Genomic DNA, 8,634 nt, shown 5'->3' on the forward strand with positions numbered 1-8,634 from the left:
CAATAGGATCTATGGGTCCCCACATTTGTGAAACAATATAATATCACTTTAAGATGTGATCTGTGTTCACTTTGGCAGTCGTAGACACATGATGTGGGAACTTACTTCAGCCTCTGTGTTCTGGAAAAATGTAATACCTATGCTTTTGAAGTTAATGGGCAAAGTGCTTCCTTTGCAACCAGTTTTATGAAATCGAAGTAATGGTGTAGGCTGGCCATATAAACGTTTTGTTGGGAAACCTTAGAGGTTTAGCAGGACGTTGTGCTGATGGAACTACTGTCTGCTGCTGGAATCGAAAATATTAAGCCGGAGCTTCAGGCAGCCTAAATGTGGAAAGACATTGGCTGAGTGTTTATGGCATCGCTCACCATATTAATTCCACAGACTGAACCTGGACAAGGAGGTGCATCGAACTTTAATAGTTTGCCCTCTTACACCATGTCTATGAATGTGAGGAAAGCTGGAGACCGGCTAAGATCGTGTCCAATTCATTCTTATGTGAGTTACTCAATGGTGCCATATTCCGGCCATAAGAATTACCCAGATCTGCACACGTCCAGATTTTTGGGCCCATACAGTGTCAAGACTTCATGTTGGTGCCCGACACACATGATTCATTATGCTATAGACCCCATCAGACTCTTCTGAAATGAATGTTACTGCACGCTAAACCCATTTCCCTTAAATAGTTTTTGACAATATATGTGTTACAGTATAAATCATAAACTATTGGCATCTTCACCTCTCATGTTGAAAGATAGGTGAGGTGCTACATGGCAGCACATCCATATGGATGGATGATAAATCCGAAGGGGATGACAATACCTATCGAACCAGGTCTCCTTCTATCTGGCAGTGTGTCAATTTCCCCGAGTCTCTAAACAGAGAAGGCATCATTTACTCTCTGAGCACTGCTCCATACTGATCTGCTGTGACGTTGAAAAACAATTGGAGAAGTGTCACTGTGTAGTCAAAGTGATCAATAATGTTGGCTTGCTTTGTTTCATTTTGTTTTATTTAATATGTGCCACACCAAACTGATTTTTTTTTTTTTTTTTTTTTGCAGTGGGTGTGAGGATGAAAGGTTGTGGGGCACATATTCTAATGTGTTTGGTTTTGGTGCTTCATGTTTGTCTGCAAAATCACTTTTTAAAGGGTGTAACTAGAGTGTAGTTGCTGACGTATTTAGTTGTTTGGTTTGTAGCCTCATTTTGTGCTAACCTGTTTCCTTAGAAATTATACATGTCAGAAGGCCAAAATAAGTTCATAGATCAATTCTAAGCAAGTGTGCAGTCAGTCTATTGAACTCTGCCTCTGCAATGTTTTGTTCTGGTCACATTTTGCCATTTTTATTTTGTTGAAAATTGAAATGTATTTGTTTTGACAGGGTGGGACATGAAAAGAATTAATGTTATGGCATGTAATTACAGCAGGTCATGCATATGTTCAGGATTGTTAATATTATGTCACAGACATTCATCATATTTGACATAGTGGAAATACAGGGTGATATCAGCCCCATGTACAGTTCTGCCTATACTAAATGACTAAATGTCTTTGTATGGGAGCTTTGCTCATAGTTTACTGGGGAACACCTGAACTCTTCTCGTTTCCTTGCACGCAGACACAATGCACACCTGCGTCCGTGAGTGACATACCGTGTGTTGAATTCCTACCCAGCTGTGTAAGGTCTGTGGCTGTGGGAAGGCTGGCAGCTGTACAAAGCTCTGCAGTGACTGCTCTGCTCTCTAATCCTCCGTAAAGTCCCGGTGACGACCTGCAGCGGCTGCTTCAAAGACGGGATCTGTTTCACGTGTTCCCTCTGCTCCTGAGCCTCCGAGGATCATCCTCTGTTATCACACCAAACCAACTGATGTGTTATTGAATATAAAAAGAAATTAGATGTGAAAATATAAGAAAGCCAATGTAATGTACAAGAGCTTAAGGTGTAGTTTTAACAGCAAGTGAAAAAGGAAAAAAAGGAAAACCATTACAAGAAAGAGAGAGAAAAACAAACAAAATAAAAATAAATGAGAATAATATAAGGCTGCACCAAGAAGAAGAAAATACACGAGTAGCAATATAAGTGTATTAAATTGTGTTGTGGTGAATTTGTTGCCTTTAAAGCCAGTTCATGCACTTCCTCTGACGTTCTGCTTTGTGTCCTATTTTAAAGGCCTGTTTTGTGTTTCTCACAATAGCTAATCCTCTCACTGTGTCAGGTCAAAGTGAATACCCCAGACTTCTCAAGTTGTCCAGGAGGGCGTTGCAGTCATTGTCCCGACGGAGAATACAGAGCATTGTCCCAGCATTGTGCCGGATCACTGAAGACACAATACATGTGACTAGCTGCTGAAGAGCTGCTCTCCAAATGGCCTCTTAACTCACCTGCATGGAATGCGTGTTGCTCGGAGCCCGTAACGTGTACACCCAGAAAGTTGTCACCAAACTCCCCCAGACATCATCATTAAAGGCCAGAGTTACCTGGAGGGTTTTCATTTTGGCCAGTATAAATGATTCATCCTAACAGTCAAGAAAGGCTTTTACACTTTACTTATAAGGTCAATATTCCCTGGGTGATGTCCTCTTGAGCACAGAAAGTCAAAACATTTATTTACATTATAACCACATTCATGTTGGTCTCTTGTGATGTGGAGCCACACCTGGGACATACCCTGGTCTGGACTTACTCTTTGACTGACAGAAAATCCTGCAGGCGTCTGTAGTTGCCACCAAGAAGACAAACTTCATGCGTATTTTCCATTTTAAAACTTCGCACACAAACAAAGACACCAACCGATAGTCTGTACAGCCCCGGCATCCGAGCCCTGTGTGTCTGTGTGCTGTGTGAAAGCCAGTGACAGGGCCATGCTCTCAGCTATAACTGCAGGGCAGAGCTCTGCGGCGAGCTGGGTAAGTATAGGGCACGCTAGCACTGTACATTATCACATGGGTGTGGCTACGGGCTCACGGCTCGAAAAATGTTTTCAATTGAGGAGTAAAGAAGGCACGAAAAGTGGCAGGCATGCCTGCACAGGACGGCTGCCTCACTGCGTGACAAAGAAATCAAATGTGAGGGTAAGAATACAAACTGTTTACCAGTTTCAAGCTCAGTATTATAGAGGGCACGCTGTGGACAAGGTAAACTGTGGCCGCTGGCTCTGCAAAATTTTTGCAAGATTTTTTTTTATTTTTTTATTTTATTTTTGTGAAGGCAAAAGCAACAAATGAACTTCGAATGGTTTCTGCTTAGTGGAAACATTTAGCATGAAAACATTTTGACTTATTACATCTGTAATGTATAATGGGATTGGGGGAAATCCATAATGATGTGTTGATCTGTGTTGACCAATCACATTCTTCCAGTGTTTTGGGCCCATTCACAACCTTGTGAAGTAACAAAACAGGAGGAGATAAGGCCTCAGGTGTGTCATGCCATGTTGAGCTCCAGGCAAAACAACATGGAGAGGAATCAACATATCTCTTGACATCTGACATACGAGATCAAAAGAAGAAAGTGCCTGAAGCAAAATGTTACATTCAGGAGTCATTTTCAGATGAGTTTCTCAAAAAACACGTCTCCAAGAAAGGGACATCATACTGTGTTTATCAAATTAAATCAAACTACAAACTTGAAAAATGATGTAATTTCCTTTAAAACTAAAATGTAACAATTTATACATTATTGTTGTCAAGTTGCAGCAAAATGTCCACTGGTTTTAAATTAATGTTAACCAGACAGATAATGGTAAAATAGTGACTTATTTCCCCCAAATTTCCACTTTTTTTTACATGAAAATAGTTACATGAAGTTGGACAAAAACATAGGAATGAAGTTCTAGTACAGTTGACGTCAGGTGCTTTTAATGACAGTAAGTGTGCAGCAGTAAACAATCAGCCTCTTTGATCAGGTATCTGACAGATCAAGGTAATAAGACCACCCTGTAAAATGTGCTGATTAGGTTATGTGAGTACATGTGTGTGTGTGTGCACAGGCATCCCTTTGTTGACCTTCCATTTTCCTCTACATTGAATCCAGACATTTAGGCAAGAAACTTGGCCGGCACGCTACAGCTACTGTGCGATTTACTGTGCCGGGTATGGAGGATTTCAAAAACCGTACGATTCCATGATCTACAGTCATGATGTCATTCATGCAATAAAGACTGGCCTATAATCAGTCAGGTCACCTCTTCTCTGTGCTAGGAAATTCCACAGAGGAAGATGATCTATGGTACCTATGAGGAGCTGGACACACTTGTGTATTTCTAGAGCTGCAACGTGCTGCAGGGTGTCTGACAGTTAAAAATGACTAGTGCACTGGTTTCTGACCTGGTGTTTCGGGGTGCTTGGAAAACAGGAGCTTTTTAGTTTTAACTTGAGCAACATGTCCTACTCTCCACTTTGTCTGTTTAAGCTGCAGAAATCAATAGACTGCAGCACCAGGGCCTCAGCGAAACTTAGAAAGCTTCTATGATCTTCAGCAGTCTCACCACAGAATTATACCTCTATGAGCCTGAGCCTGACCCACTGAAACAGACAGGCAGCCTAAACAAACATGACCCCCCCAACCACCACTACCACACACACACACACACACACACACACAGACACAAACAGCACTCACACATAGCAATGTCTGCTTTCAGAGCATATCAGTGTTTCAGGTCTGCAGCAGAAAGCAAGAGAAAAGCTCCTGATTAAATAGTTTTGGAGCTTGCGTCGCTCTGGCTCGCTTAGCTCAGCAGCTTTGAAGGTAAGTCGCTAAGTTTCTCTGTTATCTGCTCTCGGGGCTGAAGATAACACAGTTAGACGCTGCTCAGAGACGTTGTTTACAAACAGTCAGCGGTGCTGTCAGGAGGAATCCACGGTGAGGCAGAAACCCGGCTCAGCAGAAGGCAAATCAGATGGTGATAACTGGGCAGATGTAGCTTGAAACCTTGATGTGCTTCTACCTGCTGCAACCAGACATGCCATAAAGCACTTTGTGTAAACTTTGCATCAGCTCATTTCTATTCCTGTTTTCAGCTGAATGTCTGTTAAATGATCAGTCCACTCAAAATACAAAAAAAACATACAAGGGCATTACATTTTTCTACAGACGTTACAGTGTTTACTGAGTGTGAGCCATCGTGCAGTCCCTTGTTGCTTTTTAACCGAAATCCCATCTGGAGCTGAAAGGTGTCAATACCTCTCTGTCTGTGCTGCCTGTCCACCAACTTATTGAGCTGCAGCTCGATGCTTTGGATCTACGAGGGTGATGTATGGTGGGATGTGTGTGCGGTCCGCAGGGACCCGGTGAGCCGGGCGCTGCAGCCGACAGGCACCACATGTCAGGACATCAAGATGGATGGTAGAGATTTGCTCTTTGTCCAGAGGATGGAGCATAACTTAGCCCAGATGCGACTGGCTCCCCACTGGTAAGCTGTCTGTGAGTTGATGCAGTTTGCAGCCAGTCTATGATTTAGCTACTTAACACACTACACGGGACACTCCCAGGACACACTATATATTTTGCAGCTTTTATTAACAGGTCTACTTTGGTAGGGATACCAAAACACTCTAAAGAAGAAAATTAGTAATTGTGTAAGAAAGGGCTATTTTTTCTTCTCTGCTCTTTCTGCCTTAATTTACTTTATTAAATGATTGTCACACAATATAGTCAAAGGTACGTCACCTTAAGTTTGAGATTTTCTTCCAGGAAATGTCTTTAGAAAAGCTTGGGCTTGGGTAGAGTTTGGAGGCTTTGGATGGTCATGATGGGAAGGGAAAATAAAGATGCTATTGTGTTACATTAAGGAACATTAGGATACAGTTTTTGGGGGAAATGTTTGACCTTCTTTGGGTGTGAACCAAAGGTCTCTGGCTTGTATGCACATTAATCATTTGGTTATAAGAATGCCGTCGATACTTTCTGGACTCATACCAGAGACTAAAAGTCAGGATATCTCAGCACTGGTGCATTCATTTTTACCAGCCTTTCTTAAAACCGTAACACCCAACTTTATGGACGTGCAGTCCTTAATCATTAGAATAACCCCATGGGGCCATTTATTTTGACATCTGTCGAAAGGCAAGGACCTCATGGAAACAGTTCTTCTTCTGTACTCTGTACAACTACTAATTCACTGGGCCACATTGGAGCTTACATCTGTCAAGTTTTACCACGTTGCATCAATGTTCAAAAATCACACACAGGGAAATTCAGTAAAGTGTAAGAGGTGCTGAAGTCACATCAGACACACCCTGAGGTTACACTGGCTGCCACCGCAGTGGAGCGAAACATAATTACTTTTGTGCAAAGTTACATCACAATAAAATCAAGTTCAGGCCTGATTCCTGGGGCATTATGGAAAATGTAGTAAACAGTAAACAGAAGTAAGATCTTTGTTGACAGAATAGACCAAAACGTATAATACATTTTTTACAATCGTACTTTCATCTGAATAGGGTTTCATGACACTGACTGTACAACACTCATGAAACAGAGGTTAGAATATCACCCAGTGAAGCAGGATACCACAGACATGCCCCAGTGCTATTGTGGTAAAGACTACAGTGTGTCGCAGCTGCAGAAAAGGTATTTCTGCTTGAATGTTTAACAGTTAAACCTGCATTTTTATCTAGATCAGGAGCATAGTGCTTCTCTATTCAATAACAAAACTATCATCTGTGTGTGTGTATGAAGCTTTCAGGTTGTGTGTGTGCTTTGGCATGTCAGGCTGCTCTAATATACCCTAATAACCATGATGTCATCCACCTGTTTTTTGGCTCAGAGGCAGCGATGACTGATGGGACAATTTTGCATAATCATCTTATCTGATCTGGAGCTCATGAGCTGAAACCCAGAGAAATTACAAACCATAAATGTGAAAAGTCGCCTATTCCAAAATAGCACAGGGATTTATCCACTTTGGGGAAAATGGCACAACAGAGGTTTTCCACTTAGTTTCTCTAAAATAATGTTTATCAAGTCTGAAAAGTGTTTGTTTTGTATGCCAGACGCATTTTCTTTCATAAAATACATACATTTGGTTTCATTTACCTTTTCGATAATTTTGTGGTAGGGGATTTCTACTTCAGCTGTTTAGGCTTAATGGAAGATTCACCTGTACGGGTCAGAAAAAAGGAACTATGGGGATCTGTGAATTCAACAGTGCGATGAAAAATGCTCTGAAATGACCATTTTGAAGGTACGTTATTTAGCTCTGTCGTGCCCTTAGAAAAGATCATCATTAATCTGAAGTTCATTGTTTAAAAAAAAACACACACACACACACACTAAAATATGTTGGTTACATTGGCAAACCCCAGAAGTATTGTTATTGATAGCATGTTGCGATTTAGATTTAAATTTAGATAGCACTTTATTGATCCCCAGTCCCCAGTCCAGGTGTAAGCAGTGAGCAAAAAACGATTTTAATAATAATTCTAAAATAATTATTTAACAAATTATAATAAATATAAATAATAGCATGTCTACCTTTTTAATGCTAAAAGACATCAATATTTAGCAGCTGTCAAAAACGAAGAACCCAAACAAAGAAAGTAAAAGCGGAGTCTGAAAATGCCTGGGAAAAGTGTTGTGGGAAACTAAAGTAGATATAAATGACAGGTTGAGGTGCAGTGATTACATAAAGTAAATTATGCATGGCTGGAATGCATCGAACATCCCAGACTGATGGAATATGACAGGAATGGAATATAATTTCTTTAATAACAGACTTCACCTCTGTTGTGTGATGTAGCAATCACATCCTCATCTCCCTCTATTTGCTTTATGCTTAACTGCCATAGCCACTCCTGTACAGTACAACAGGCAGAGCATAACACAACCACTGCCAAGGTTGTGGGTTTGATTACTAGCGGGACCACCTATGCTAAAAATTCATGCACTCACAGTACATTAAGGCAGCTTGGGTAAAAACATCCACCAAATGGACTACGCTGTGTTGCCAAGACATCACAAGAGGAAATTTACTCAACCATAACAACCCCAGTGCAAGGTCAGGCTTCGCTGCCACACTGAGGCCTGAAATTCATCCGAATATCTTTGGCAGTGTGTAGCAGTGAAGCTGGATGGACGCGGAGTGGTGCTTCAGAATAGCCAGATTGTTCATGCTGAGAGTTCAATGACATCTCTGAATGTTATGATGGCTGCTCATAATTGCACACTACAAGAAGTGATGTTTTGAAAGAAAATATGCTTCAAACTTAACTTGTCTGTGGTGAGACCAATAAAATTGTGTAAGGCATGTGTGCTTTTCCCTATGTGTGCATGTGAAAGCTGTATGTGAAGGAAGCGAGACACTGCTTGTGATAAGATACAGTGAAGAGATGCACTTAGAGTAGTGGTGCGTGTGTGTGAGTCCAAGAGTATGGCGGTGTGTTGATTGGCAGACATTTTTCTGTGTGTGTGTGTGTGTGTATGTGTGTGTGCTTCCTTTGTAATGATAGACCTCAGTCTCTTGCCAGGCAGCCAGGCTACTCCTCTAAACCTCAGGGTCTCTGCCAACCCCTGGAGCCCAGAGACTATGGCCTGCAGCTGGGCCACAGTGAGAGCTTGAGCCCCTGTTAACTACTGAAGCAACTGATATATATTATTAATGAAATTCAACCAACACATACAGTTTG

This window comes from Mastacembelus armatus, chromosome 19 (assembly GCF_900324485.2).
Source record: "Mastacembelus armatus chromosome 19, fMasArm1.2, whole genome shotgun sequence".
Taxonomy (NCBI): Eukaryota; Metazoa; Chordata; class Actinopteri; order Synbranchiformes; family Mastacembelidae; genus Mastacembelus; species Mastacembelus armatus.